The sequence below is a fragment of the Jaculus jaculus genome, chromosome 4 (assembly GCF_020740685.1).
Source record: "Jaculus jaculus isolate mJacJac1 chromosome 4, mJacJac1.mat.Y.cur, whole genome shotgun sequence".
NCBI classification, from domain to species: Eukaryota; Metazoa; Chordata; class Mammalia; order Rodentia; family Dipodidae; genus Jaculus; species Jaculus jaculus.
The window spans coordinates 55,692,333-55,708,868 of NC_059105.1; positions in this window are offsets into that span (position 1 = coordinate 55,692,333).

Sequence of the window (16,536 nt, forward strand, 5' to 3'; positions counted from 1 at the left end):
GTCAGTTTAATGAAAACTAGACAAAACAGAAATGTTTAGTGGAAAAACAGTGGCTGTTCTAAAAAGTCTAGTCTTATCTCCTCCTCAGGTCCACCTAAGGGTTTAGCTCACCTTTTCTTATTTTATAATTACTTTGATACACCAAGGTTTATGAAACTAAACATTTTTGAATAGCGATGTCATATTCCTTTCAGTTTAATTTCAGCCCATGCTGGTAGCTTTCTGTCTTCTCTTTTGTCATTTAGCACTTGCTATGCAACATACTTAGACTCAATCCAGCAACCTTAATTTTCACCTAGTGTAGCTGCCCTTTACCCTTATCAGCAATAGATCACAGCATAGCAAAAAGAGCCTCAGACTGAGTGTCATATTACCCTGGTCAAGCTTCTATTGTGAATGACCCTGAACAAGTGCTTCGACTGTCTGGTTCTGACATTCCTCACCTGGAAAACAAGGACATTGGCTCACAGGACACAGAATTGCTTCCAGCCAAACCATCTATTATTCCAGAACACGTTTTCCAAATGTCAGATATAATCTACTAACTGAATTAATACACGCCATGAAGGTAAAAGTACCTTTGGTTTCAAGATGATATCATCCAGTAAAGTCAACTCACAGAAGAAACATGCCACTATATTTGATCCTATAGGCGATGATAAAACATCTGTATCCTTGAAGAGGAGAGTCAAATTAAGATTAAAAGGCATTAAGTGCATAAAGTAACCAAAGGTTAAATTCATATGCACAACCACAAGATGTAAAATGGCATGTAAACCAGGAACTATCAGAAGGATCTAATCAGAAAGGATTTCTTGGAGGTGACTATTCCAAGAGTCATTCAAAATAAGGTGTACACACTGAACAGGGAGTAAAGGTGTTTAGGATTCAGGAACAATGTGTGAAGGTACAGAAGCATAAGTGAATGTTCAAAGTCAACTATAGCCAAGCATTTTCTCCCCTTCAGAAAGGTACCCATGAGCACACATGAGGCAACTGGATGATATTTGTTAGGCCCAGTTATGCTAAAATCGCCTTGTCAAAAGAGACTAGTTGGGCTGGAGAAATGGCTTAGCAATTAAGGTACATGCCTGCAAAGCCTAAGGACCCAAGTTTGATCTCTCTTCAGATCTCAGTAAGCCAGACAAACAAAGGTGAGGCAAACACAGGATCACACATGCTCTCTTGGTAGTGCAAGCATCTAGAGTTTGATTGTAATGGCTAAGGCCCTGGCATGCCAATTCCCTCCCCCTCTCTCAAAATTAAAACTAAAAGAGATTAATTGTCTGCAGTACTTCAGTTATTATCAGAGTCATAGGATAAGTCTAGTTATATGTTTATATCCTTTGTTTTCAATCTCATATCCAATAGATCCCCAATGCTTAAAACATGTCAATTAGAGAACATATTGCTCCATTCCCAGTAATATTTACTTAATTCACAGATTACTTCTTTTATATTGTTATCATGAAGGGGAGCCCACCTAACCAAGAGGGGCATGGCAAAAACAATTGGCTGCATTTAGGAGAATTCTTCCAGCTGCGCTTGCCTCAATTTTGTAGTAGCAAGAATGTAAAGGCACTGAAGTTTACAGAGGCCTTTTAAATATTTTTTTCTGAATGACCTCACTGGAGTCACTAAACTAATTCATTCTTTTTTCTACTCAGCATTCCTGTAACAAGCTCTTCCAAACCAGTCTTTTGATAACAGTACTCAAAGAAGAGACTAACAAAATCTTCATTTAAAGAAATTTTCATTATAGATACCATCAGCAGGTGCTTATGAATGAATTCATGAGAGGCAAGAGAGAAACCAGGGGGTGGATATTCTAGTCCTGCACATACAAAATAGGAACTTACATGAGCTAGAGTGATGACGGACATGAAAATAAGACAGAATTCCAAACTCTATACATAAGTACGTTTACTTAATTATGAAGTAAAGTGAAATTAGGAGTACTAAAGATGTGTAGAAGATTAAGTATGGTCTCGTCACTTAAGGCAATAGAGAAATGGCTCAGAAGCCAGACTGGGAAGGCAGGCAGTCGATACTCATCCATTCTTTCTAAAATTTATTGGAGATTTACTAAATGCAAGATACTGTGCTTGGTCTTAAGAATGGCATAGCTACTATGACATGCATTGTCCCTTTTATCCAATAGCTTGAACAGTATGAATATATAATTGAGTAAAGCATTTTTTGTTGAAAATGCTATGTTAGGTAAGTTCAGCTATTACAAAGAACACCATTTCCACTAATGTTAAGACTTTAAGAGTCAGTAAGAAAACAGAGTTGGAAAGAACAATGTGTTTAAATGAGAAATATTTTTAGAAAACTTTATTTGAAGTACTTACGAACAATCCAATTATTTTTGAGCAACTTTGTATCAGACTGTTCACATATATTATTAATTCAAATCATGCAACAGGCGTGTAAGATGATTGCATTTTCTCAATCTAGAGCCTTCATGCCAAACACATTAAATTGACCCTCGTAACAAACATATAAGTAGCTAAGTGGGAATTTGCACCCAAAGACCTTTCACTTAGGATCCTGGGTCACTATTCTGAATGAATCTACCACAAAACTAACTCTCTTTCATACAAGTTCCACACTGAGTAAACCCAGTTCTTTTTGACAGCTCTTAAAACATTTAAAGGCATAATTATTTTTGTTTGTCAAGCTATCCTTCAATATGTTATCACATTATCATGAATATGTGTGTGTGTGTGTGTGTGTGTGTGTCCTAATCATAAGAACAGTGATATTACACACCTCTTATATTGGACATAGGCAGGACCCTGGGTTAAAGCAAACCTAAGCTGTCTGACATGAAGGCTCCATGCTAGGAAGAGGTCACAGCAGCCTGAACCACTGGTCATATATCTGGGACCAGACTGACAGGGGAGCTCCTCCCCACATTCTTGGGGGTTGCAGTGAGCCTGGACCCCCAGAAGAAATCTTGAACCCCGTGATTGGCAGGAGGTAAGGCCACTCTCTCTCCATGGGATACCTGGACATTCAGATAAGACTTAAGCTTTGCCCATAACCCTGTGGCCTTTGGCCAGTTGCCTAGGAAACACCTTACATGGTATCAGCCAGCAACCTTTGCACAGCCCCTCCTCCTGTACCATATACCATTGCCTATGTTCTATGCTAATTAGGCATCAGCAAACAACCTTGTACATCCAATCCCCTTAGAACCCTCTTCCCACCGTCAACTGATTATAATTACCTGACAATAAACTGAGCTGTTCACCAAAACTGTCTCCCAAGAGTTATTCTTTCTCTCATCACATGTGCACAACCTTGATCTCCACGGTTGCCTGGACTCCTTGGGGGACTGTGGCCAGCCAGGAGGACCCAGAAACCCACACTCCTGTACCTTATGGATTTGTAAGGTTGGACTATCATATTATTGTGTATCTATATCACAGCTCTGACCCATTCTCTGAACAGTCTGCATTCTCTTTTAATCTCCTTCAACTTACTTTGCTGCCACCTTGGCCCCCGATTGTTATGCACTGGTGCTTTCTGACACTAGTTATTAATGTTACAACTTGTTCCATGTAATCCTTTGTCTCAGACATTGATCTTCTTTACTTGATGTTTTTCACTCCCTCACTTTCCTTAACATTTTTCTCCAGATATTTCTCTTATTAGCTACCTGTGGTGATGTTAAATATAAAACGCTCTTCATATTCATGTGTTTGAATATTTGTTCCTCAGTTGGTGGTGATGCTTAGGAAGGTTGTGGAAGAGCCTACCTGGTAGAAGTGTGCCGCTGGAGGCAGGCCTCGGGGTTTTATCATACGGTTCTGCTTGCCAATGTCTCTTTCTCTTTTTCTTCTTCTCTTTCTCTCTCCCTCTCTGTCCTCTTTCTTTCTTCCACCCTCCTTCCTCTTCCTCTCCTTCCTTCTCCTCCTTTCCCCCTTCTCCATTTCCTCTCCTCTCTTCTTCCTCCAAACCAATGTGGAAATGTAACACTGGATTTCCTGTCATAATGCATTTCCCTTGAAAACTAAAAGTTGAAAATGAATGGTTTCCTTCTTTAAGCTGCTTCTAGTCAGGTATTTTGTCCCAGCAATGTAAAGTAAATGATACACCATCTAATAAAGGTTGTGACCTTCCTTTGTACCACTACAAAGTTGGTTGCAATTTTCTGCCAGAGCTAAGGTATTTATTTCAGTCACCTTATAGTCATATTCTAATTATAATCTGTAGGTTTAAATGTGAAATAAGCTCTGAGATGAAAAACATCTGGTGAATTTGTACCAGAGAAAACACCTGTTTTAAGATTGTGACTCATAAATAAAAAAGCAGAGTGTACTTTTGACATATAGTAAAAAAAATACATATATCAGACAAATTTCTTTCCTATGCCTAAAAGATCTAAGGACCATTGGTTTGAAATAATAAGCATATAAAGTGAAACTCTGGGTAATTTAAGAAAATTTGTCAAATATCTCCCTGAGAAGTAGGTATTTTATAATTTATAAACATTGGTTTTATAATCACTTTCACCTTGTAAAGTCAACAGCTCAGCTAACCCCACTGTACACTAAACCCCATTAATGTTAATGGTAAAAGCAAAATGAGACTCATGACATGAAAGGGGCAGTAGACAAGACAAACTAAGGGAAGATGCCTTAATTTTCTGCTGTGTCTAAATCAGCAAAATCTACTGAATGATTACAGCCCGCAGTCAAAGTTCCTGTATATTAAATTTTAGCAACATCAATAACAAATAACACCTTTGTATATTGAGGTTACTATCATCAATACCAACTAGGTACATTTCTGAGGAGCCAAATCTCCTCTAGTTGTCTTATACCAATCACACATGTTCAGTTTACTTTGACAAAGAAAGAGTTCTGTTGTTGGGAAATTCAAGTAACACAAGTGCCTGTGCTGCCTTGGTCAGTGTATTATGGACCAGAAGCATAAGAATACATGGTCACTTCACAAACAACCAGATGCCCTGATCAATATATCATAGACCAGAAACACTAGCATACATGGTCACGTCACAGACAACTAGTGATCCCTTTGAACAATTTATTTTGAATAGTTTCTCCATTAACACTTACTTTACATATAGCCTCATATGCATTGTATAATAAAATAGGTATGAGATTCCCCATCTCTCACAGGACAGGGGGTCAGCACAGAGGCCACCATTTGTCCCTGTTTGGGGGTTGTTATCATGTCACATGAAGATATGCTTCCTTCCATTTCAGAAGTATCAGGAAGAGTTCTTCAAACCCTCTTCTATTCCATTCCACCCTCCCCTCAAAAAGTGGGTTTCATTATATGGAAAGTGTGACTTCTCATACTCCTATTCTCCAGTACAGCTTAGTTTGTAACTCCGTTTTCAAACAGCAACATCTTTGTCCCAGCAGAATGAGCACAGCCTGTGAACTTGAAATATAAATAGTCTAATTTCTTTCCAAACTTACTGACTCTGAACCCTTAGAGTTGGGGTCTGAAGATCTGTGTTTAGCAAGTTGTTCCAGGGCATTTATATGCATGGCACAAATTAAAGAAATGTTCCTGAAGAGCTTGCTAGATGACTCAGCAGTTAAGGACACTTATTGTTCAAGCATGAGGGCCTGAGGAAGCCTGAAAGACTGCTCCAATTCAATTCCCAGCAACCACATAAAACAGGTGAGAATGGCCATGTGGACCTATAACCTCAGTCCTGTGGAAAGCAGAGACCAGAAAATCATCAGAGTTGGGGAGGGAGATGGGGACTGCAGGCTCTGGGGTCACTAAGAGACTCCAACTTAAACAAGAATAGGCAAAGAATGATGGAGCAGGACACCTAATGCTCTCCTCTGGCCACCACAGGTGACTGCAGGGGGGCACCAAATGGGCACATTCATGTTCATAACACACACACACACACAGAGAGAGAGAGAGAGAGAGAGAGAGAGAGAGAGAGAGAGAGAGAGAAGGAGGGAGAAGTTCTTTAAAAGAAGGATATTTTAAAGAAAGCAATGCTTCTAAAATTAAAAGATGCAAATGAACAACCTGGGAATATTGTTACACTGCCCTTTGTGACTATGAAATGAAGCCAGCATACTCCATGTCTAATAAGGACTCAGGTGATGCTAATACCATCAGTGCCTGAGCCTCATAATTTTTCAACTTTGGCTAATTGTTGGAATCAACAAGAAATATTTCAACTCATAAGGGTTGACTCTAACACTAAGATTCTAATTTAATTTTTTGTTACAAAATTTGTGTTTCTGGGCCTATTGGTAGTTCTGTCTCCTGGTCTACTTTTCACTAGATCCAAGAACAGGAAGAGCAAGAATTGATTCTTTAAGACTAAACTGGGAAGCTTACTAAGGAATCAATGGCAGAATCTGATTTTAGTCTATAGGGAGAAATGCTGCCTCCCCAGAACCATTTAGTTGCTGCTGTTCTTTCAGTAAAAATGCTAAGAGTTGTAACTTTACAGGACAAGATGAGAAGAGCCCAGGAGAAAAGTAACAAAGAAATTTCTCAGCCAGATTTTTGATAAGAGAGTTCTCAGTACTGATGTGGTCTGCCTGCTTTACCAGAGAAAGGGACCATATAAGAAAATTCCAATTCCCTACAGATAACATACCATAAGTTAGTTGGGTTTCTTCTATAATAGCCTTCCCTGAGTTCTTGAAGGAACAAATAGCAATGTGAACACAGAGTTCAGACCCCTGTCATCTGCCCTCTGGAAGTCCTATTTGAAAATTTCTATCTGTCAGGAATCCATCCAACCAATGTATATTTATTAGAGACCTAATTTGGAGCATGCAGTAAAAGGCATGGGATTAAAAAATAAGGAATAAGAGTGAATTCTGTTTCCAGAATCATGGTATATAAAATACAGCAGACTCTCTTCTTAGTAAATAGAAAAACTGTGAAATTTGTCTGTAAAAAATTTAAAATTGGGTTTGGAGTGATGGCTCCATTGGGAAAGCATGACACACAAGTGTGAGGCACTGAGTTTGGATCCCTGCACCATCTAAATACTGGGCTAGGTGGTATGCACCTGCATCCCAGCACTCAGGAGTTGGAGACAGAAAACTTCCAAGGCAAGCTACCTAGCTAGACTAGCCTAATCACTAAGTTGTGGATTTAGTGACAGACCTTATTTCAATAAAGAAGGAAAATAGTAACTGAGAAAGACATCCATCATCAACCTCTGGTCTCCACATGCACATACACACATTACATGTACACCTACACACACATACACACACTGACACACACACATATGTTTCTACACACACACAAATATACATATACACAAGAACACACACACCATATGCACATACACAAAATATAGTAAATAAATAAAAATTTAATAAGTAAAAATTTAAAGCCTCTGCCAATGTTCCTAAAGTAAGAGAGAAAAAAGAAACATGTTGAAGAAAGTCTACTCAATTCACTGAGAACAGCAAGTGTACATGTCTTTTGTATTACCACCTACTTTCTATGAACAATATCCACCAGTAAATCAGATAATTTAAATGCAATGGACAAATAACTAAAAAAAAAAAAAAAAACTACCAAAATTGACTCAATGAAAAAAATGGCCAGGCAAAGTGGCACACACCTTTAATCCTCACCTGACATTACAAAAAAAAAAAAAAAAAAGGGAAAGAAAGAGAGAAAGAGGGAGGGAGGAAAGAAGGAAGGAAGGAAGGGAAGAAAATATCAAGAATGGGCTGGGGATATGATTCAGTGAATGAAGCAATTGCCACACAATCAATAGAACACAAGTTCAGAAACCCAGCACCAACAAAAATGTCAGATGCTCTGGCAGACATCCGTAATTCAAGCCATGCCTATGAGTAAGAGGGAAAGCAGAGACAGGAGCTCAGGACCATGAGGCCTAGAGAAAACAGCAGTGAATAATGTGAGAACTTGCCTCAAAGTATATTGAAAGGAAAGGAACCTAAAACTTGTCCTCTGACCTCCACACATACTCCATACTGTCCCTCACACATGTAAACACATACAAGGTGGGGGGGAGATACTGAGTAAAGACAAATAAAAACAAAGCAAATATTCCAGATAAGAGAAGTTATAATTTGTAGGGCTACAGTAAGATCAAGGGTGGACTTTTCAAAGATTAAAACAGGTTTTATTACCTAGTGAGTTAAATGTTAAGTAGAGTATTACTGTCTGGTGTGACAGATGAAGTGAACACATTATCACACATAATTATTGTATGTGTGTGCATGCATTTATTTTATCCCTAGACAAAGTGAGGAGCTATTTCAGAGAAAGGAGGAGGCACTGACAAGGTATGGTTTCATATAATCATCACATTTTTGGATGTTTTTTTGTCAGGTTGACAAATTTAGCTAAACAAAAAATAATTTTTCCTTGGTAAATACCAGCAAAAGGAAGTCAGAAAATAATTGCCAAATAGAATTAAAGGTGAAATCAGAGATTTGCAGGGCTTGTAACAATACATGCAATTCATCTATAAGATAAAGATTAATTTCCCTAGACTATAAACATCCCATAAATCAATGAAGACAAGTTTTCAGTAGGAAAATAAAAAACTATATAAATAGGAAGTTAAAAGAAAAGAAATTTTTATAAATATAAGAATACCTTATCAAAGCAAGTTGAAATGGCATTAGATACATTTTAAATACATTGCCCATTTGGCTAACTCCAACCACAACCCTACGAAAGATTGAAAATACTCTGTGCTGGCAAAGATATGAGTTCAAAGGCAAGCTCACACATTGTCTAAGTGCAACTTGGTGTGACCTCTATAGAATGTAATTTAACAAAAGTTTTCAAATCAAACACATATTGAATTGACTTGGCAAGTCAAACTGAGATAATTTATCTTACAAGTAACTCATACATGTGCCAATGGCCTACTTATGTGATGTTTTGTTATAGCATTTCTTTTATAGATAGATGAATCAATGGATGGGTGGATGGATGAAAGATTGGATGGATTTGCTAAGAAAATAGCTTTAAATTTATTCTTAACTTAACTAATTCATAAAACCCAAAATATTAAAATGCTACATATTTATAGTACATCATATGATATTTCAATACATGTGCACATTATCTGTTGGTTAAATTAGGCTACACGTATCTGACACTTTAAATATACCATTTTTATAGTAAAGACATTCAAACTACTATCCTTGAGAATTTTGAAATATCTAGTACATTATCACTATCTGTAGTCATGCTAGTACACAATAACACATCAGGATATCTTATTCCTATCTAACCATAATTTAGGACCATTGGTCAACTTCTCTCCCTCCCTCCCTCTCTTATTCTCTCCCCTGCCTCTGCTAACTACTTTCACTGTCTGTGAGGTCAACCTCTTTAGGTTCCATTTATGAGTGATATTATGTGCATCTGTCTTTCTGTGACTGTCTTATTTCACTGCACATAACAAGTTATGCCCATTCTCATCCATACTGTCACATGAGACAGGATTTCATTTTCAGTTTATAACTTAATCGTGAGTCCATGGTACATGTAGCCTACATTTTCTTTATCCATTATGTGATGGACACTTTCATGTAATAACCATGGGAAAACTGAGGTCACTGATTTCCTTTCCTTTGGATATATACCCAGGGGTGAAAGTGATGGATCAATCTTTGAGGAACCTCCATATATACTGCTTTTCCATAATGTCTATACTAATTAGCATTCCTACAAAAGTGTGAAAGTATTTTCAAGGGTTCTATTTTTTTTCACATCCTCACCAGTAATTTTTTTTAATATTTTATTTCTTTATTTATGAAAGAGAGAGTGAGGAAGAGGCAGCAGAAAGAAAGAAAGGAAGAGGCAGAGAGAAAGAATGGGCACACGAGGGCCTCCAGCCACTGTAAACGAACTCCAGACACATGCACCCCCTCTGCATCTGGCTTACGTGGGTCCTGGGGAATTGAACCGGGGTCCTTAGGCTTCACAGGAAAACGCCTTAACCACTAAGCCACTTCCCCAGCCCTCTCACCAGTACTTTTTATAATTTGTCTTTTTAACAATAGCCATTCTTACTTGAGTGAGGTGGCATTTCATTGCACTGCCAATTTTCATTTCCCTAATGTTTGTCTATTTGTTAAATCAAGTTCTTTGCTTTGGTGGGAGATTTTTGCCTTTTTTTATTTTTGAGAAAGGGAATGAGCACACCAGGACCTTCAGCCTGTTGTGAACAAACTCCAGACATGTGTGTCCTCCTGTGGTGCATGTGTGTCCTCCTGTGGTGCATGTGTGACACTGTGCGCTTCTGTCACTGCATCTGGCTATGTGGGACCTGCAGATGTGTACATGAGTTCTTAGGCTTCACAATCAAGCACCTTAATGGCTAAGCCATCTCTCCAGCCCCTTTATACATTTTTAATATCTGCTCATTATCAGAAATATAGTTTACTACTATTTTCTACCATTCTATAGGTCATGTTTTCTGTTAATCCCATTACTGTGCATGTCATGTTTGATAGACTCTCATTGGTCTGATTTTTTTTCTTTTATTTCCTGTGCTTCTGAGGTCTTATCCAAAAAAAGTCTTGTTAGTTGTAATGTTCTAAATGTCCATTATGATTTCCTCTGGAAATTTCATACTTCCAAATGTCCATTTTAAGTCTTTATCTTAAGTTGATTTTTTACATTTTATTTTATTTATTTATTTGAGAATGACAGATAGAGAAAAAGGCAGGGAAAAAAATGAGAGAATGGGCACACCAGGGCCTCCATCCACTGCAAATGAACTCCAAATGCATGCACCACCTTGTGCATCTGGCTTACATGGGCACTGGGGAATTGAGCCTCAAACGGGGATCCTTAGGCTTCACAGGCAAGCTCTTAATCACTAAATCATCTCTCCAGCCCTTGGGTTGATTTTTTTTTTTTTGTAGATGGTAATAGATAAGAGTCTAGTTCCATTCTATACATGCATACCTAATCTTCCAAGCAGTTCTAAAAATGATGTCAACATTCTGCTTTCAAAACTATTCTGCTTAAATAGAGTGAGTTCTATGGTTTATGTTGAAGGACACTGACAAATACAGAAAGCTTACAGCTTAATACAAAATAATATGTATGCTAAGCATTCCAGTAAATAGTCTCCATTACAACTAAGTTGCTATGCTTCTATGAAATGCATATTCTGATATGAGTAAAGAGTTCTTAAGGAGGCTATTTTCCCTAATACTGGGGCAGGGGGAGGAAGAAGAAATCCTTATATCAAATGACAGTGTAATCAATGTCATTGTTAAAACCAATCCCTGTGTACTAAATTGAAACGAGGGCTAAAAAAAGTAATAATCATAGTGATGATAAACCCTGTATGCTTTACATACACTGCACAATGTCCCCATATAAAGACTCACATCCCATGTGATGAAACAAAAATTAGAGAAGAGGGATTACTTGATTAAGGTGATATTTCATTTTGAGCCTGTGTAGTATAGTTCTTTTTCTTAATTGCTGCAAAACATAAGCTCTGTGAGTTAAAAAACTAAACATGGGTAATTCATATAAAGTTTCTTACCTTTCTACTAATTATACAGAATTCATAAAGGAAAATTATGTTTTCTGACTTAAAGGATTACCTGTATAAGAATAATGCTATACAGTGGTGCTGTGAAAGATCATATATATGAATATATGCCTTGAATGCATCTTTGCATCATAGCACCACATTAATGTCCTTAAAGCGTACCCCAAAAGCCACATGATGTACGTTCCTAGAGACTTTCCATTTCTAAGTACTGCATTACCTATAAGACATTTTTTCTCTAACTTTCCACAGATAAAGTCTAGTTGATCCTTTTATATTTAGATGGGTACTGAATTTAAGTTTGAGGCTTTATATGTGAAAGGATTCATGCTTAGGACATCATACCATATGTTAATTCACCAGAAGCAAGAAATTCATCAAAAGTCTGATAGTCTTATACACTTTTATACACAAAAGAGACTCCTATACCTCCTTTAGAAGATATTTCCTATGAGGCACTTTCAAAGGTAATATAGAAAACACACAAGAATAGTTAATGTGCGGTTAATGAATTCAAAAAACTTTCAATCTGATGGAAAATATAAAGCTTGCATTAAAATAACTGCAATTAAAGTGAGAAGTAAAATATCAACAAAATAAAATAGAGATTGTTTTCCTGACTAGGAAAATATGCATAGAAAATGTTCTAGAACCTTGATGATAGAGCACTTGCCTAGAAAGCAAGAGGTCCTGGATTTGATCCCCTGTATAGCAGAGAGAGAGAGAGAGAGAGAGAGAGAGAGAGAGAGAGAGAGAGAGAGAGAAGAGAGGAGATGAGAGAATGTTCCAGAAAATTAAAATTCAGACATGCAAAACCATAGTGAAAGCATTCCAGATAGAAGGAGCAAGACAAGAAGCAGCTTAAAGGAATGAAAGCCTTGGAGAATGGACATAAAACAAATAGGCATGGCCCTACTTTAAGAGTAGAAAGGGCATTCAATGAAAACACAGTTTGATTTGTGAAAGCATTCAGTGCCTGGCTCAGAAATCAGAATTTCACTGGAGCCCATGGTCATGTCAACCAGATACAGAGACACTGATTTCTAACTGTGTTCTGGCTCTGGCAGGTGCTCACTCAGCAGTGCCAAATTCACCATTATTTATTATGACATATCTTTAACATTAGCAGAATTAGTGAGGTGGGCAAAGGAAATGGCCCATCAGTAAATGGATACATTTAGGTTTCAATCCTTATGTCTTGCATTAATTCTTGTGACATTTGCTGCTTTAGAGATTATGTGAAATGCATGGTGTTTCTCAAGGCATTCACTTGATAGGTAACAATGTTAAATGAGTCCATGTGCTCAAAATAAAGAACTAAGTGTCCTAATTGCATACTTACATAAACATAAATTTATATTTTTTCATTTCTGTGCCCAGCATGCAGCTGTTAGAATAGAGTTGGTTTATACATCATTAAATAATAATATTTATCCTGCAGAGTTAAGTCATTTTAATTGCATTTCTCATTTTTTCTCTTGAAAGCAAAATGAAACAATACAAAAATATATAATCATTTTAAGCTGTTGAATGTCATATCCAAAATTCAGTTTTTCTCCTTAAGTCATGTTAAACCATCTATTTTCACTGTTTGAATAGTAAAATTTTAGACACCCATAAATTTAATTCAATCCCTTTCACTTAGCTTGCTTTGGGAGACCCCTATTTCCCTATGATTTAGAATAGGTGCTTTAATTACCACTTTATATCATATAAAAGTGAATTTTGCAGCTTATTTTTTTGTTGTTGTTTTGTTTTCTAACTTGCATCTCTTATCTGATGCCTGCCCTCAAGAGGTTTATTTCCCAGGTGAAAACTCATATGCAGGAAAACACTAATTAGTGATCATTTAGAAAATAAGAAGTATAGTATATTGTGTGTGTTTTCGTCTTATTAAAATATCTCCTGAGTTCAGACATGGTGGTACATGCCTTTAATCCCAGAAAGCAGAAGTAGGAGGATCACCTTGAATTTGAGTCCAGCCTGGAAATAAAGATTGAATTCAAAGTCAGCTTGGGCTAGAGTGAGACCCTACCTCGAAAAACAAAACAAAACAATAATTTCTTGAATAAGCACTAAGCTTAGGAATATGTCATAAAATACACAATGTATACACAAGTTTTTCTTAAACAAGTTATTCAGTGAAACTGAAGAACTCAAAACAAAGATGGACTAAATATTCTGCTATACTTCCTGTTCTGAATGGATTGGCTCTAATATAAGAGTTGTGTTGATGTGAAAGCTCAAATGTACCCATGGAAAGAGGCCATTGTGCTTTCCAATTAGCAAGACACAGCTCGAATGCTCATTAAAACACAGGTGGCCTATATCACCCTGCTCCAAATGTAAGCAGAACTGTGCTGACCACACATGAACTAAGAGCTCAGAGGCTGAGAGTTAAATATAGTGTTTGTAGCCTAGTGTTATCTGTGTTTCCTTGAATCTAAAGACACTTTTGCCTGGGAGTCAGCAGGAGTAAACTTAGTCCCATTTGTGTCACCAAGTGTGTAAATCTATTATTGAACCTTGTACATGAAATGGTGTTGACACTGAGATGACAAGTTCTGGCTAACTGTCTGTCTATAATCATGAGAAACAGGCTCAGTAGAGTAAGGAAAATTGCTGTGGAAGCATGAGGACCTGAAAGGACCTGATCAACCCTGAGTTCAATCCCCAGCACTCATGTAAAAAGCTGGGGGTGGCCACATGTACCTGTAGCCTCAATTCTGTAGAGTGGCAGAGACAGAAGAATCACTGGGTCTCTGGTCGGCCAGTCTGACTGGGAAGGGGGCTCTTAGCTCTAGGCTCTGTGAAGACTCTATCTCAAGAAACTAAAATGGAATAGCAATAGAGAAGGAAAACCAATGTGTATGTGGAGTGCACATATCTACACACAAACAAATGCACACTCCAAAAATAAAAAGAGAAATGGAATTTGTGTAGTATGTTTCTGTAACAGTGCCTGAAACAGTACTGGCCATAAACCTGTGGGTAGGTAGAGTATAAATATAAAGACTAGAGACTCATAACAAATGTGCTCATTCAGAAAGAAAACTAATGATGCATTCCTAGCAGTCCATCATGGCCTCACTAAAGTGACCATGGTCCAGGGTCTGGACCCAGCTACCAGGCTTCAGAGCTCTCACTTACTAACAGCAATTATCACTATAGCATTTCTTTACAAATGAAACCATCTTCCACTAAAAAAAAGTTAAAATTTATTCCAAGGTCTAAATGTAAATGGGTGCAAAAGGAGGAGCCTGCTACTGATATTAATGAACAGAGCAATGCAAATTTGGCAGGACAAATCAAATTTGGTTGTAAAATGAAAACATTTTACAAGACCGGTAAAAAGGTTTCGGTTGTTTGTGTGTGCAATGTCACTCTCATTAGTAAAGGTTATCTTGCAGTGTCAGTCTGTAGTTTCCTATTAAACAAAATGGAAAGTGAATATACATACTAAATTAAACATTTCACCTCTTCAGGGCCGTATCTGACAACTGTGTTTATCCATGCATTCACTCAATTCAACAGTCATTTATTAAGCCTCCCTCTATAGAAGGCAGCTGCACTTGGGGTAGCAAGGAAAAAGTCAATACTTTCAGAAGCAAATTTATGTTTTGACTGAATCATAAAAATATAGATTGCAGAGCTGTATCACACACAGCACTGATGTCTCTGGCTGAGTCTGGATGTTTCCCCTCCAAAGTGGGTGTGTGCTTCTCAGTGCTGGAGGGTGTGAAGCACAGGGAGGGGTGGTAGCTCCCTCCCCTGGGCTCAGCTGCCCCTAAACCCCTGCTCAGTGAAGAGATTCCTTCACCTTGAAAGGGAGTCAGGTAGCTTTGTTAGGCAGTGAGTGTGACTGGGCCCCTGAAAGTGACCTTGCAGTATCTACCTTGCAAGAGATCAAAGAATGATCTGACTTCTTGTCTCTTACCTAGATCTGTGTTCCCACAAACAACCTGGGCCCCTCCTGGTAAGGAGGTCTCTCCTAGGATTTAAATCTAATCCTATCATTGTGGTTGGTCAAATTCAGCCCTCAGAACTTGGCATTATGGCTAACCTTTTCCTTAGACAGCCCCTAGCCCAGACTAAGAGGTTTTCTCTCTGGCTTCCCTAAGCTGGAAGGTGGGTCCCACTACCATGAAGTTATAAAATACATTTGTGGGGAGAGGGCAAGCTCTCTGGGCTGCCTGAACTCTCCTGAACCTCTAGTTTCTAGTGAGTTTCCCCTTATCTTGGCAATCTGGGCCAAGATGAGGGAAGCACCCCCTGATCCTTACTCCCACATGGGCTGTCTACCTTCTCCGGTCCTCCACATGGTAGGAGCTCTTTTTTGTTTTTTTCTTTCCTCTCTAACTCTCTTTTTATGATTTTTCCAGACCCACTACATGGACTCTTAGACCACATGGATGTATTCATTTTCCTTCCCTTGGTTCTATACTATCCTCAATAAATATAATTTAATAATTATCCTTCTCAATTTGGTTTGTTCAATTCTTTGGTTAAATACAAACATGAAACCAGGGTTTGGGGTTCATGGACTTTTCTGAATTCTAAATACCATCATTTCCAGCCACTGCTTCAAAGATACATGTTCTGAGTTAAATATTCAGTACCAAGTCAAAGGTCACCCAGTAAAACTGCGAAAAGGAATCATGGTTATAAAATAAAATCATAGAATGAGCAACTTTATACCATTTAAAGATATTGCCAGATAGTTCCACTTAGGTCTTCTTTTAATTTTTTTTTAAAGACCAACCTACATCTTGCATAAAGATACTTCTCTTCTCTCTCCTTGGTCAAAATTAAGTCTATCTCTAGTCAATATTCTGAATCCTGAGGAAGGTAGAGTTAACACTTTCTTTTAATAAAAGATAAGATGAGGGCTGGAGAGATGGCTTAGTGGTTAAGCTCTTGCCTGTGAAGCCTAAGGACCCGGTTCAAGACTCAATTCCCCAGGACCCACATTAACCAGATGCACAAGGGGG